Source organism: Apium graveolens, unplaced genomic scaffold (assembly GCF_009905375.1).
Source record: "Apium graveolens cultivar Ventura unplaced genomic scaffold, ASM990537v1 ctg4778, whole genome shotgun sequence".
Classification (NCBI taxonomy): domain Eukaryota; kingdom Viridiplantae; phylum Streptophyta; class Magnoliopsida; order Apiales; family Apiaceae; genus Apium; species Apium graveolens.
Window position 1 is genome coordinate 1 of NW_027418683.1, and position 16,301 is coordinate 16,301.

Below are 16,301 nucleotides of genomic sequence, written 5' to 3' on the forward strand. Positions count from 1 at the left end.
ATATATATATAATATTTTGGTGGATTACTTTCAATCCACCAGAAAGTTTTTTAAAGACTTGTTTTTAATTACTTTGTGTTTTGATTTATTTAACTTGTGATTCCGCACTTGCAAATCAAACACTTATATATATATAGTTTGAGTTAGAACATTTGTAATTAGAAAAAGTTTACTAGAATTACAATCAACCCCCCTTTCTGTAATTCTGTTGCATTGTTAGGACTAACAATTACGTGTAGTAATGAAACGAATGATTCAAGAATAGAGAAAAACCTGAAATGGTGATTGACAAGAAAGGTCATGTAGCCTATCAATGGAATACAGATACATCAGGACGAGTGATACGGAAAATAGTTAAAGATTAGAGGATTATCAATTGAGGCAAGTATCCTAAACTTTTCTTATGATTACTGGCAATATTCCTTCTCTATTTTAAGTTCAGAATAGTTAATATTTTTAATTTTGCTACACTACTCTTATTTGCAAGTACCTTTTTGATCTGTTCCTTGATTATGATTGATCTCCTTGAGAAATACCCATTGTTCTAGGTTATTGTGAACCCTGAATCGGATATTTTGAATCAAAGTGATTTGACATAAAACTCTACGGACGGATGGTTTATGATGATGGCCAGGAATGAGCTGGACCCTAAGGGCCTGAGATAGCTGGATCGTTGATTATTAGGCCATAGTGCATGGGTACCCTATAATTTGGTGGGGCTATACAGTTGGGTATAGATATGCGCTATATCCTGACTGATCAGCAGGTTATAGTGCATTATTGGTTCTAGTGTCCAGTCTAATTTATTTTGATCGCCATTAATGGCATTCCTTTTTGGAAGTTATAGTTTATAAAAACAAACAAATATTCAATTTAAGAACCGATCAGAAATGGTCACTGTTCTTTTACAGAGAAATGTGATTTTGATTAAAGGCCAGTAAGGGTCGATGTTTTTATCTCATCAATTTTTATAAATAAATAAATAAGGTGTTTGAAATCATTAAAGATTGTTTCCAGAAGTTTTTGATATGATACTTGGAAACCAATTATATACTTGTTGGGCATTTTTGGCTCACTCTTGCTTTGTAAATTCTTATTTCTTTCAGTATCAACTGAGGACACGTGAATACTTTTAATAGACAGCAAAAGTGGAGAGATTCCCGCTAAAGGAATTTGGAGGTGTCAAAGTGAATAATACGAGGAGTTAGTAAAGATGTAATGAAATTGTATTTAGTTATGGTATTTTAGAAGGTTAGATTCTTGTTTCATACCATACTTGTAAGTGATCCGGAATAATGGGGTTATCTGTATATTTGTTTAATATACAAGAATATATTTTTTAAAGTTGTTTAGTGACACCCAACCAGACCCCGGATTTGGGGATGTTACAATTACGAATAAAATAAGAATGATCATTAATAATAAAATAATTGATTTTTAAATACCTAGATATATTTTTAAAGTCTAAGAATAATTTTTTTGGAATTATTTGAATTAATTATAAATAATTATCTTTTATTTAACTATTTATAAATAAAATTAATTGACTAAATGAATTAATCAATTAATTAAATCCATAACTAATTAATTAACTAAATTAAAATAATAAAATCAAATTTTGATTTTTTAAAATAAAAAAAATGGAATATAAATAATTTAATTAATTATAAATTAATTAACTAAATTAATTTAAGGAATTGAAAGGATTATTCAAATAAAACAGAATTTTGAATTAATAAAATAAAAAGAATTTGTCAGAAATGGTTTATAGGAATTGGGATTAAAGTCTGGTGGATCAAAACCGGGTTGCTTGGCTGATAAAGAAGATCGACCAGAATCTGGGGGATAACCTAGAAACCTGTGAATTCGTCGGATTCCGACAAGTCGCAAAGCGACTCCCAACCCCCTGTTTTCACTGTATTTCACTACCAATAGCAACACCACGATCTCAACAACATAATTAACACAACAACAATCACAGATGATGATTACATCGTCGATTCCAACGAGTATCAACCGAAAACCGGTGACCTCGTAACTTTTCCGGCCGAAACTGAAGAACGCCCGAAATTTAACCAAACTAATGATTCATATATCAACACAAAGCTATAGACCTGTATAATCTAATCCCTTACTCAAAATCAACCTCCATAACACTTGCAATCCGCAAAAATAGAAAAATGAAAACTAAAAACCCAAATAATTGAATTAACAGTTCCCGAAATCAAACAACTCAGTTAAATATATAATTCAATTCGTTTAATCATTCTAAACCTATTTCTAACATAAATCAATCATAATTTCTTGAAAAAATCAAAAACCCAAATTTCGAAGATTATGAACAAAAAAATTGAAATTCAATTCGATTACCCTTGAATGAAACAGATTGTACGAACAGGAAGCTGATGATTCAAGCTTCAATTCGGCTATTTGAACTCCAAAAAAAAACAATTCTATCACCCTCAACAGTTGGATTGATTCTCAGAACTCAAGAACACAAACCCTAACCCCCAAACTGATTTTCTATATTTTTTCTGAATTTGGATAAAAATGAATAATAAATAAAATCTTAGCTATTTATATTTTACAGAAAATGATTACCCCAAATCAGTTAAGGGTTTTTTATCCCTTAATTAAAATAATTAGGACCAGAAATAATAATTATGGGGAAAAAATTAATCTAATAAATATAAAATTGATATCAAAATTCCCAAAAATTATGAATGTTAGGAATATGTGTATTAGTTTGATGATAAGTTCAGCAAAATACTTAAGTAAAAATCTAGTGTTTGTAGCCTCAACGGATAAGACCATCTTGGCTATCCGTTAAGGAGTAGCCTTACTTAGCAATAAGTTTGGTATTGTAGCACATCTCACTCTCTGGTTTCAAGCTGTAATTCTTAGATGTTGTTATGAGATAATCAGTCATGTTGACTACTAATGGATGTACAAGTAGGAGGGCTAATTGTAAATATTTCATGCCTTGTAATTTTGTATAAGTGAAGAAGTGTCAACGGATATTGAAGACCCTCAACGGATAAGAAACTAAGCTTCACGGATGTCTCTAATGCTTCAACGGATAAAGCTTCAACTGCTAGAGCATCAACGGATAAAGCCATCAACGGATGAAAGCTTCAACGGATGCACAGCTAGAGCATCAACGGATAAAGCCATCAACGGATGAAAGCTTCAACGGATGCACTGCTAGAGCATCAACGGATAAAGCCATCAACAAATGAAAGCTTCAACGGATGCTCAGTCTCATAGCAGTTGATAGTGACAGTTAATAAAGCTGACAGAGGCACATGGATTGACAGAGATGTGGTAGCCTATTTTAGGAACAGCAGAAAAAGCAGCCGTTTTAGTCTGGTTCATAATGGAAAGTCAACAGATAATTCCATATTACACTGGATAAAAATGGAACAGAAACAAGTGGAGAACTATTGTCTTATTGTACTTTATCTTTGTCTTCACTTGTAAACTTGGTGTTATATAAACCAAGTAGTAGCTAGTAATTAGGTGTGAATTTTCCCTGAGCTGTTTAGAAATATCAAGAGAGAAAATCATCTAGTTTGTACTAGGAAGCAGCTGTGATTTAATTTTGAATCACAGATTTTCTGAAATAACACATCTCTGGTGGAACAACAAATCCACCAGAAAAGTTTTAAGTTCTTTGTGTTCATTACATTTGTGTTTAAATATATATCTGTCTGCATCAGCTCCAAGCAATTTACACACATTTGATCACTCAAACACTTAGTCTTACAAATTGCTCAAAACTTGAAAAAGTTTTGAGATTTACATTCAACCCCCCCTTCTGTAAATCTCATTGTTAGTCCACTGGGAATAACAATTGGTATCAGAGCAAGCTCTTAACATACAAAGAGTTTACAGATCTATTCTGCTAACAGCATGAGTAAGAAGGATATAGGTGTAAAGATTCCAATCCTGGAAAGAGATAACTATCATCACTGGAAGGTGAAGATGCATTTACATCTTCTCTCTCAAGATGAAAGCTACATCAACTGCATTGAGAATGGTCCTCATATCCCACACAAGGTGGCCACAGCTGCTACTGCTACAGTTGCTGTTGGACAGTCTATTCCCAAGCCAAAGGCAGAATGGACTGTTGAAGATATTGAAGAGGTCCACAAGGACAAGAAAGCCATGAACATTCTGTTTAATGGCCTGGATCAAGATATGTTTGACAATGTCATCAATAGCCAAACTGCTAAGGAAATTTGGGATACTGTGCAGCTTATCTGTGAAGGCACTGAGCAAGTTAGAGAAAACAAAATGCAGCTTCGCATTCAACAATATGAATATTTCCACTTTGAAGAAGGAGAATCATTGAATGATACATTCAACAGATTTCAGAAACTATTGAATGGATTAAAGTTGTATGGGAGAGTGTACCAAGTCAAGGACTCCAATCTAAAATTTCTAAGATCTCTACCAAAGGAATGGAAGCCTATGACTGTTTCTCTAAGAAATTCTCAAGATTATAAGGACTTCACACTTGAAAGATTATATGGAATTTTGAAGACTTATGAACTTGAGATGGAGCAAGATGAGCTGTTGGAAAAGGGAATGAGAAAAGGAGGATCAGTTGCACTTGTAGCTGACAGTGAAAAAGTTGAAGCCAGAAATGAGGAAAAGACAATGCCAAGTCTCAAAATTGGCACAAGCAAATCAGAATCAAGTAAGGGTAAAGAGCAAGTTGCTGAGGATGAAGACAATTCCAGTCAGGATGAATCTGATGATATTGATGAACATCTGGCCTTTCTGTCCAGGAGGTTTGCAAAGATGAAGTTCAGGAAAAACACAAAGTTCACTAAGCCAAACAAAAACATGGTGGACAAATCAAAGTTCAAATGTTACAACTGTGGCATTAGTGGACACTTTGCAAGTGAGTGTAGGAAGCCAAATTCTGAGAAAAAGAAATTTGAGCAAGTTGATTACAAAAGGAAGTATTTTGATTTGCTCAAACAAAAGGAAAGAGCTTTTCTCACTCAAGATGATTCGGAAGCAGATGGGGTAAATGAAGATGATGATGTGGAATATGTCAACCTAGCCCTGATGGCTAATTCTGATGAAAATGAAACTAGTTCATCAAGCAACCAGGTAATTACTACTGATCTCTCTCAGCTTTCTAAACATGAATGCAATGAAGCCATAAATGATATGTCCAATGAATTATATCATTTGCGTGTTTCTCTTAAATCACTAGCTAAAGAAAACACTAGGATCAAAGAAAATAATATGTTTTTTAGTGATAGGAATGCTGTGTTAGAGAGTCAGGTAATTGAGCTTGAAAAGATTAAACTTAAATGCTTGACTGTCGAGAGTGAACTAGAAGAAGCTGTTAAGAAAGTAGAAATTCTTTCTAAACAGTTAGAAAGTGAGCAAGAGGTAATCAAGGCCTGGAAAACATCTAGGGATGTTGGTGTTCAAATTACCAAGGTTCAGGGAATTGAATCATTCTGTGAGGATGCCTGGAAAAAAAACAAAAAGAAGTTAGAATTAATTGATGGATTGTCAACGGATGTGGAATCAACGGATGATGAAAGTTATTCGTTGAAGGAAGAAAAGGAGCATCCGTTGAAGGCTCATCAATTAAAACAGGCAAGTTCTTTTAAAAATAAAAAGAATGATTCAACTCTCAAGAACTTTGTCAGAGAAGGAGCTAGCACATCCAGAGATGTCAGTAAGGTGAATATAGGACACATGACTTTAGATCAGTTGAAAGATAGGCTTAAGTTGGTTGAGGATAAGAAGGAAACTAAAAGAAAATCTAAAAGAAATGGGAAGGTAGGGATTAATAAACATAACAATTACACACCTGATAGGTATGCTCCTAGAAAAAGCTGTGTACATTATAAAAGTGTTAATCACATATCTGATAATTGCAAATCTGTTAAAAATGCTCCCATGCCTTCAAATCCCTCAATGCCTAACATGTCTATGTCACCTCTGCATGCTATGCCTGTTATGTCTCACCAGAATCCCCATGCACATTTTACAAACATGCCATACATTAACAATCCTTACTTTACTGCATTTAGTATGCCTCAAATGCCATACAATATGCCTATGTGGAATAACATGTTTGCACAACCTATGCCTTATCAAATTCAATCAAATGTGTTAAATGATTCTGTGACTAACCTTACACTTCAACCAACCACATCTGAGACCAAGGTTGACCCAAAGTTATCTAAGTCAAAAGATGCAGGAGGAATGAAGTCTAGGAAAAAGACTAACAAGGCTGGACCCAAGGAAACTTGGGTACCGAAATCAACTTGATTGATTTTGTTGTGTGCAGGGACAAAGAAGGAATCTATGGTACTTGGACAGTGGTTGTTCAAGACACATGACAGGAGATTTCACCCTGCTCACAGAATTTAAGGAGAGAGCTGGCCCTAGCATAACCTTTGGAGATGACAGCAAAGGATTCACTATGGGATATGGCTTGATTTCAAAAGAAAATGTCATCATTGATGAAGTTGCATTGGTTGATGGTCTCAAACATAATTTATTGAGCATCAGTCAACTATGTGACAGAGGGAATACTGTTTCCTTCAATTCTGAAGCCTGTATTGTCACAAGTAAAAAGGATAATAAAGTGGTTCTAACTGGAGTTAGAAAAGGAAATGTGTACTTAGCTGATTTCAACTCTACAGATGCAGAATCCATTACTTGTCTTCTCAGCAAAGCAAGTCCAGTTGAAAGTTGGCTATGGCACAAGAAGCTGTCCCATTTGAATTTCAAGACAATGAATGATCTAGTCAAAAAGGACTTAGTTAGAGGAATGCCTCTAGTGGAATTCACAAGGGATGGACTGTGTGATGCTTGTCAGAAAGGAAAGCAAAAGAAAGTATCATTCAGTAAGAAGCTTGAATCTGCAATTGATGAACCACTGCAACTTCTACACATGGATCTTTTTGGACCAGTCAATGTATTGTCAATTTCAAGGAAAAGATACTGCCTAGTGATTGTAGATGATTTCTCAAAGTTTTCATGGGTTTATTTTCTTGGATCAAAGGATGAAGCTAGTGAAATCATCATCAATCATATCAAGCAAGTCAACAATTATCCTGATTTCAAAGTAAGGAATATTAGGAGTGACAATGGAACTGAGTTCAAGAATTCAACCATGAAGATGTTCTGTGGAGTAAATGGGATCATGCATGAGTTCTGAGCTCCAAGAACTCCACAACAAAATGGTGTGGTGGAAAGGAAGAACAGCTCACTAATTGAAGCTGCAAGGACAATGCTTGAGGAGTCAAAGCTCCCAACTTATTTTTGGGCTGAGGCTGTTAACTGTGCATGTTACACTCAGAATATTTCTCTAATCAATCAAGCAAAATGCATGACTCCCTATCAATTATTCAAGAGAAGAAAACCAACTTTAAACTTTCTACATGTCTTTGGTTACAAATGTTACATCTTAAGGAATCAATCTGATCACAAAGGAAAGTTTGATGCAAAGGCTGATGAAGGAATACTTATTGGTTATTCTGCTGGAAAATCATATAGGGTCTACAATCTAAGAACCAACATTGTCATGGAATCTGTACATGTTGTGTTTGATGATAAAAAGATTGATGGACTAACAGATGAGGGACATCATGAAGGACTCAAATTTGACAATATTGAGATATATTGTGATGATAGTGAAGATGAGAATGATGAAGAAGGCATCTCAAGAAGAAACCAGAGTCTGCCTTTGGATAATGCACAGAATGCTGCATCCGTTGAAAGTCAAAATTCAGCTTCCGTTGAAATAAGCAATGCAGCATCCATTGAAAGACAAAGTGCATCATCCGTTGAAGTTCATAACGAAGCATCCGTTGATCACAGTCTGTCAACGGATAATCACTTCACCTCGTCAGTTGATAGAACTCCCATTTCCTTTCAAAGGATCAGCAACTCAGGGGGAGTTTCAACAAATCAACATTCTATCTCACATCATGACAATACTGAGGCAACCTCATCAAGGGCTAATCTACCACCTCAAAGGAAATGGACCAAGAATCACCCTTTTGAACTGATCATTGGTGATGCTACATCTAAAGTACAAACTAGAAGGGCTACTCAAGATGAATGTCTGTATAGTAGCTTTCTATCACAGGAGGAACCTAAGCGAGTGGAAGAAGCTCTTTTGGATCCAGATTGGATTTTAGCTATGCAAGAGGAGCTAAACCAATTTGAGAGGAACAAAGTGTGGAAGCTGGTACCCAAGCCAAAGAACAAGAGTTCTATTGACACAAAATGGGTATTCAGAAACAAGATAGATGAAAATGGCATTGTCATAAGGAATAAAGCCAGATTGGTTGCCAAAGGCTATTCTCAACAAGAGGGAATAGATTTTGATGAAACATTTGCTCCAGTTGCAAGACTTGAAGCCATCAGAATCTTTCTAGCCTATGCAGCTAATGCCAATTTCAAAGTCTATCAGATGGATGTCAAGAGTGCATTTCTAAATGGGGAATTGGAGGAAGAAGTTTATGTAAGCCAACCTCCAGGTTTTGAAGATCCAAATTTTCCAGACAATGTGTATTATTTGTTGAAAGCACTCTATGGACTAAAGCAAGCACCTAGAGCCTGGTATGAGACTTTATCAAAGTTCCTTCTAGATAATCACTTCACAAGAGGTACTGTTGACAAAACTCTCTTCTTTAGAAATGTTAATGGCTCTAAGATACTTGTACAAATTTATGTAGATGATATTATATTTGGATCTACAGATGATAAACTTTGTAAAAAGTTTGCTAAATTAATGCAAAGTAAATATGAAATGAGCATGATGGGAGAGCTAACTTACTTTCTTGGTTTACAAGTTAAACAAGTTAGTGGTGGAATTTTCATTAGTCAAACTAAATATATTTATGATCTTTTAAAGAAGTTTGACTTAATGGATTGTTCACCTGTAAAAACTCCCATGGCCACTGCCACCAAGCTTGAATTAAACAAGGCTGAAAAGTCTGTGGATATTACAAGTTATAGAGGCATGGTTGGCTCACTTTTATATTTAACTGCCAGTAGACCTGATATTATGTTTTCTACATGTCTCTGTGCTAGATTTCAAGCTGACCCTAAAGAATCTCACTTAGTGGCTATTAAAAGAATTTTCAGATATCTCAAAGGGACTCCAAATCTAGGAATTTGGTACCCTAGAGAGTCTGGTTTTGATCTAATTGGCTACTCAGATGCAGATTATGCAGGTTGCAAATTAGACAGGAAAAGCACAACAGGCACCTGTCAATTTCTAGGAAACAAGCTTGTATCATGGTTCAGCAAGAAGCAGAATTCTGTTTCCACATCAACAGCTGAAGCTGAATACATTGCAGCTGGTAGTTGCTGTGCACAAATACTGTGGATGAGGAATCAGTTATTTGACTATGGTATAACTGTTGACAAACTTCCAATATTTTGTGACAACACAAGTGCCATTGCCATTACTGAAAATTCAGTGCAGCACTCAAGAACCAAGCACATTGATATCAAGTACCACTTCATTAGGGAACATGTGATGAAAGGTACAGTGGAACTTCATTTTGTTCCAAGTGAAAAGCAGATTGCAGACATATTTACCAAGCCACTTGATGAATCAACATTCACAAGATTAGTAAGTGAGTTAGGTATGCTTAACTATTCATAATCTATGTCATCTATGTAATATGTCTTGTAGCCAGAAATGAATTTGCTGCAAGAACAAAGTTGGCTTTAATCAAAACTTATCTTATCAACGGATATTCCCTATCCATTGAAAGCCAAAATTGTTCTATCAAAGACAAATACATTTCTGGTAATTTTATCCTTCAACGGATAAAATAGTGTTGTTCATCAACGGATAACTATTTACCTTATCCGTTGATGTGTCACGTTAGTGAGTCACAGCCGTTGATTCTTTTACTCAACCGTTGATACAGATATACAGTGTAGTATGTATTTGTATTTACGGTAGTTTTCAGAATTTCTACAGTTTCATTTATTCCTGAACGGCTTTCACTTACTTAAAAGTATCATTTAATTATTTTAATTTGTGTTTTAATTCAAGAAAGTATAAAAGCCCAATTGAATTCTTATTTTCACTTTATGCTTTCTTGCAATTATCATTCTCTTTCTCTCTCAATTCTCAAGTTCTTCTCTGCAACCTCTACTCACAACAATGGCACCAATAGTCAAAATTATGTCTCAAACAGGATTTGTTTATGAAAAGAATAATTTCATAGTCTTGGTTGAAAAGAAGGAAGCCCATTCTGATTATCACAAGATGATGGACTTCATCAAGAACTGCAAACTGAGCTATGCAATACTGGAAGCCCCAACCATCTACTGTGAAGTGATTGAGGAGATTTGGACAACAGCAGAGTTCAACTCCACTGATAGGACTATTGTCTTCTCTCTCAAAGGTAAGGACTATTGCATTAATTGTGATGATTTACAATCTTGCTTTAAGTTGCCTGAAAATAATGCCATGACACCACACACTGATAAAGATGTCTCTGCTATGCTAGATTCCATAGGCTATGCTTTTGATTCTACTAGTTTAGGTAGTATTAGAAGGAAAGGCCTTAGGAAAGAATGGAGTTTTCTTGGAGATGCCTTTATTAAGGTTTTCTCTGGGAAGATTAGCAATTTTGATGCTATCACTTCATCTCTTGTTAATATGCTCTATATGCTAGTTTCTGATAGGTACTTTAATTTTAGCAACTGTGTTATGCTAGAATTAGGTTCCAGATTAGGTAACAAAGCTAATAGACCACATAACATCTACTTTGCTAGATTTTTTATGTTATTGGCTAACCATGTTGCTGAAGGTTTGGTTATATCCAATGAGAATAATAAACTCAAATGCTGGGAACAAGAGAAAAGGGTCCTTGCAGACCTTTTGAGAATGAATCTCAACAGCCAGGTGCCATTGGTATACTTGCCAATCATGAATGCACCACAGGTAAGTGAGGTAAATGTTTCTATAACTCCTACTATTTCCAACCCCAATGTTTCTTTGCCTTCTAGTGTGGCTATGGAACCTGTGTCATTGTCCAAACAGGCTCCTACCAAAGCCACCAAATCTAAAATCTCCAAAGTCAAGTCAAAGAAACCTACCTCTGTTGTTTCTCAAAAGACAACAGTTGTAACAACTACCATAAACCCTGAAGGGAGTGAACAGGGTGTGAGTGGTGAGGGGAGGAGTGAACATCAAAAACCCCCCCCCCAGGATAAGGTGGGAGAGGTGAGTGGTACCCATTCCAGCCAAGCCACGGTCTCTCAAAAGACTGTAGTGGTTCAAAAGGAGTCCAGCACATCCCTAGTTGCATCCTCCCAAAAGGATGTAACTATTGAAAATAGTCCCCATCCAGGGACACAGAACAAAAGAGGGAGGGACACTGAAGCTAAACATTCACCAATTCAAGCCTTTTCAAGGAAGAAGAAGGCCAAAACCCTAGTTTCCACACAAGGGACACACACAGCACAGATACACCCACCAGTATCTGTGCCTTCTCAAATTCAGCTTGATGTGATTCCAGCAAATGTGGAATCACAGCCCCATTCTCTCAATATAGACACACACCATTCCTCAAACTCTCCTACACCCTCTCTGGATGTGGATATGATATTCACATCAATTCCTGATTCTCCCTCATTAAAACTCAGGGAGGAGCCCCACTCAAAACCTGGTGATCATCATCTTTTAGATGATTTGTTGGATCATCAGCCAATTCTTTCAGATGTAGTTGCAGAATCTGTGTCACCTCACTTAAAATCAATCCACACAGATTCAACAATTATATCACTTTCTATCTCTACATCATTTCCTTCTTCAACAGATATCTCTCATCCGTTGACAAGTGGTTGTTCTTCAACGGATAAGCTTAACAGCAGTTATCCGTTGATACCATCAGTTTCCACTTCAACGGATACTCCCTATCCGTTGATGGCCTCTACACACTTAACAGAAACAACTCCAACTGTAGAGGACATGGCAACTGTACAATCACTTTTAGGCTTGAGGGAAGGGAGTGATTTTTTGAGTGAGAGGCCGGGTTGCTCCCAGGCAAAAGGAGAGGATGAGAGTCACCAAATGCATGCTATTTCTTCCAGCATGGTAAAAGTAAGTGAGAGGAGTGCCACCTTAGAAGGTGAAGGTGAGGGTGTGAGGGTGTGTGTGAGCCAGGGGGAGCCCCTGATGCAAGAAAAGAGAGAAATTGAGAGAAAGGCAGGTACAGAAGCTATAAGGGTGGATCCAGTCATTGTTAGTGAGTTAATGAAAGTGGATGATGCAAATAAGGGAAGATAATTTCAGCAACACTACAAAGCTGTCATTGATAACATTTCCTTGGATGCTGACACTTTTACTCACCCTGTTTCAGCCTATCAATTATTGGCTGCACAGGGCAATATGGAGGCAGAACAGACACTAAACGTTGTACACACTTCAGAATCTCTTCTCAGAGACAAAGCTGCTGTCAACAGGCTGCCTTCTCAAGCTGGTGAGCCATCTGAAGAATTTGGAGTAAATTCTAATGATGATGACTCTAATTCTTTGAATGAGAGCATGAACTTAGGGGGAGTAGCAGGCCCAAGTTCTGTTCCTAATCTTCCTGCATGGGCATGGGCAAAACCATCAACACCAGGAGAGTTTGGTGTCACTTTGGTCAAACAAGTCATGACAATTCAGCAGGCCATTCAGGAGACTCAGGATGCTGGCACCAAGGCAATTCTTCAAGCTCATCTAGAATCTCTACATCTCTTGCAGTTGCAGCATTACCAGCAAAATCTAAGTGTGGATGAGCTCAAGCTGGACATTGCTGATCTGAAATCCTACAATGCTGAGAAATTGGATTCAGTTATACCCTATGGTACAATGCAAGATTTGTTGGGGAGACTAAGGAAGGCCTCTGATGCTGACAAGAGGCTGGCCAGATTGGAAGATAGGGTTCAAATCATTGAAGACTCTATGGTCACCATTCTTCAGAATCAACAAACTCAAACAAATCTACTCATGCAGCTGGCATAAGCACAAGGCTTGACCCCTACCCTTGATGATAACAAAAAGGGGGAGAATAAAGGGGAAGGGGAAGGAGAGCCATCTACAACAGTTCAGATTTCTCAAGTGCTAGTTCCTGTCATCACAACTTCTCCACCAATTCAAGTCAAAGGAAAGATAGATGGAATTGATCTAATCCAGATAGCAGCAGCCGAATTGCAAGTCAAAGAGCAAAGGAAGAAGATTGATGAAAAGATGCAACTAATATTTGGTTCTACAACTTCTCAATCACAATCTGTGAAGCATAGCACAAAAGTGGAATCAATTATTATGAAACTCAAGCTAGTAGGGAGGCATAAGGATGGAGAAACTTCTTCCAAAGATCTGCAACCTATGGTTCTCAAGCCCAACAACAGATCCAATAAGGACTCTACAAAGAATCCTCTAAAAGAGGTGGATTTTCCTCTTCCAAAAGCAGATGAGGACAAGCTTTTAGGAAGAAGTATTGCATATCTCAAAGAGACCATGGATGAGGCTGTAAGGAGAAACATGGCTATTATTTTCAGAGAGGGAAAGAGCATATGTGTAATGCAAGGACATCCCAAATTCTCAATAGCCAAGAAGGAAGAAACCAAAAGGTTGAAGGAAGAAGCCAAACAGCTAAAGGCTGACAAAAGAGCACAAGCAAAGCTTGAAAAACAGCTAGAGTCAAGTCAGGCTGAAGATCAGAAAGAAATTGAAGACAAAGGTGAAGATGAAGCTATGGGGGACATGGTTGGTACTGAGATGGAGGAAAGAAGTAAGGAAGAATGGCAGAAAGGGAAAAGAAAGAAGGTCAATGCAAAGAGAAAGAAGGTAGATAAGACTGAAGAAACCCAATCAATATCCAAACCACTACCCTCTATTCCTGAACCCATTGTACCTGACCCCTTCATGAACATTCATGGTGAAACAATCATTCCCAAGGAGTAACCAATTGATTGGGACACCATCAAATTGCCCACCTTCCTAACCTCTTGTCCACCATCAAAGAAGCAGAAAAGAAGAATCAAATCAACACCCTCTAAAGCCTCAATCAAATTCACACAGAAGCCTAAGTCCAAACCTCAAAACTCTAAAGATGATTATGTTCACATCTGTTACATAAAAGAATTTTCAGACATTGAACTCTATCTGGATGAGCTGGAGGATGTAAGGGGAATAGCTGCCTACAGACAGCTACCAGAAAGACTAGTGTTCAAATATAAAGGAGCTGGGGAAAGAACATGGCCTCTTCACAGAATTCTGAATGAAGGCTACACTACCTTGATTAGAGTCTACTCAGCCATACATAAGGATTCTGGCTTTACCAGAACTGCCAGGACTGAGATTCTCAACAAGATTGCCAACATAAGGAAAACTTGGAGGGAGCCCAATGCTTTGCCTAGAACTTTACTCATTCCAGAGAGAGGTATTACAATTCACAAATCACCTCATTGGTTGATGGAGTTCAGAGACAACAAAGGAGTCAGAAGATTTTTCAGAATTGAAGATCAGCTAAAGATTTCCAGTAATGAAACTCTCAAGGATATGCAATCTAAGTTAGATATCAATGAAGAAGATGAAGCTGAATTCTACAGACAACTTCAACTTCAAATGGAGGAGAATGACAGGAGGCTAGGAAAGAAAACCAGGGATCAAAGGAAAAGAAAGTAATTTGCTCAAGCTAAAGGAGCACCCTTGGAAACAATGTATTTCTTCAATTTCATCTCAGCATATACACTTTTGCAGCACTTTTGAATTTCTGCTTAGTTACAGTTTATATATTTATTAAGTGTTTTGTTATCATCAAGCTAAAACCAAATTTATGCCTACAGTCCTAGTAGACATAAATAGGGGGAGATTGTTAGGAATATGTGTATTAGTTTGATGATAAGTTCAGCAAAACACTTAAGTAGAAATCTAGTGTTTGTAGCCTCAACGGATAAGACCATCTTGGCTATCCGTTGAAGGAGTAGCCTTACTTAGCAATAAGTTTGGTATTGTAGCACATCTCACTCTCTGGTTTCAAGCTGTAATTCTTAGATGTTGTTAGGAGATAATCAGTCATGTTGACTACTAATGGATGTACAAGTAGGAGGGCTAATTGTAAATATTTCATGCCTTGTAATTTTGTATAAGTGAAGAAGTGTCAACGGATATTGAAGACCCTCAACGGATAAGAAACTAAGCTTCAACGGATGTCTCTAATGCTTCAACGGATAAAGCTTCAACTGCTAGAGCATCAACGGATAAAGCCATCAACGGATGAAAGCTTCAACGGATGCACTGCTAGAGCATCAACGGATAAAGCCATCAACGGATGAAAGCTTCAATGGATGCACTGCTAGAGCATCAATGGATAAAGCCATCAACGGATGAAAGCTTCAACGGATGCTCAGTCTCATAGCAGTTGATAGTGACAGTTAACAAAGCTGACAGAGGCACATGGATTGACACAGATGTGGTAGCCTATTTCAGGAACAGCAGAAAAAGCAGCCGTTTTTAGTCTGGTTTATAATGGAAAGTCAACAGATAATTCCATATTATACTGGATAAAAATGGAACAGAAACAAGTGGAGAACTATTGTCTTATTGTACTTTATCTTTGTCTTTACTTGTAAACTTGGTGTTATATAAACCAAGTAGTAGCTAGTAATTAGGTGTGAATTTTCCCTGAGCTGTTTAGAAATATCAAGAGAGAAAATCATCTAGTTTGTACTAGGAAGCAGCTGTGATTTAATTTTGAATCACAGATTTTCTGAAATAACACATCTCTGGTGGAACAACAAATCCACCAGAAAAGTTTTTAAGTTCTTTGTGTTCATTACATTTGTGTTTAAATATATATCTGTCTGCATCAGCTCCAAGCAATTTACACACATTTGATCACTCAAACACTTAGTCTTACAAATTGCTCAAAACTTGAAAAAGTTTTGAGATTTACATTCAACCCCCCCCTTCTGTAAATCTCATTGTTAGTCCACTGGGAATAACAATGAATAATCCAAAAATGCCAAAATATTGAATATTTGAAAGTCCCATAATTTTATAAAAATACGATTTTTGTGGGCTTTAAACCCCGAAAACACATATAATGCATGCAAACGAACATAAAATAAGATAACATAAGTACCTCGATCACGGATTCTTTCATACAATTTATTTTAAACACGTAACAAATAATCAGAAAAAAAAATTGATCTTTATGGAACCACAAATAACAACTACTACATGTCATATCCTGGCAATAATCATTTTAAACTTATATAAATATATAATATTT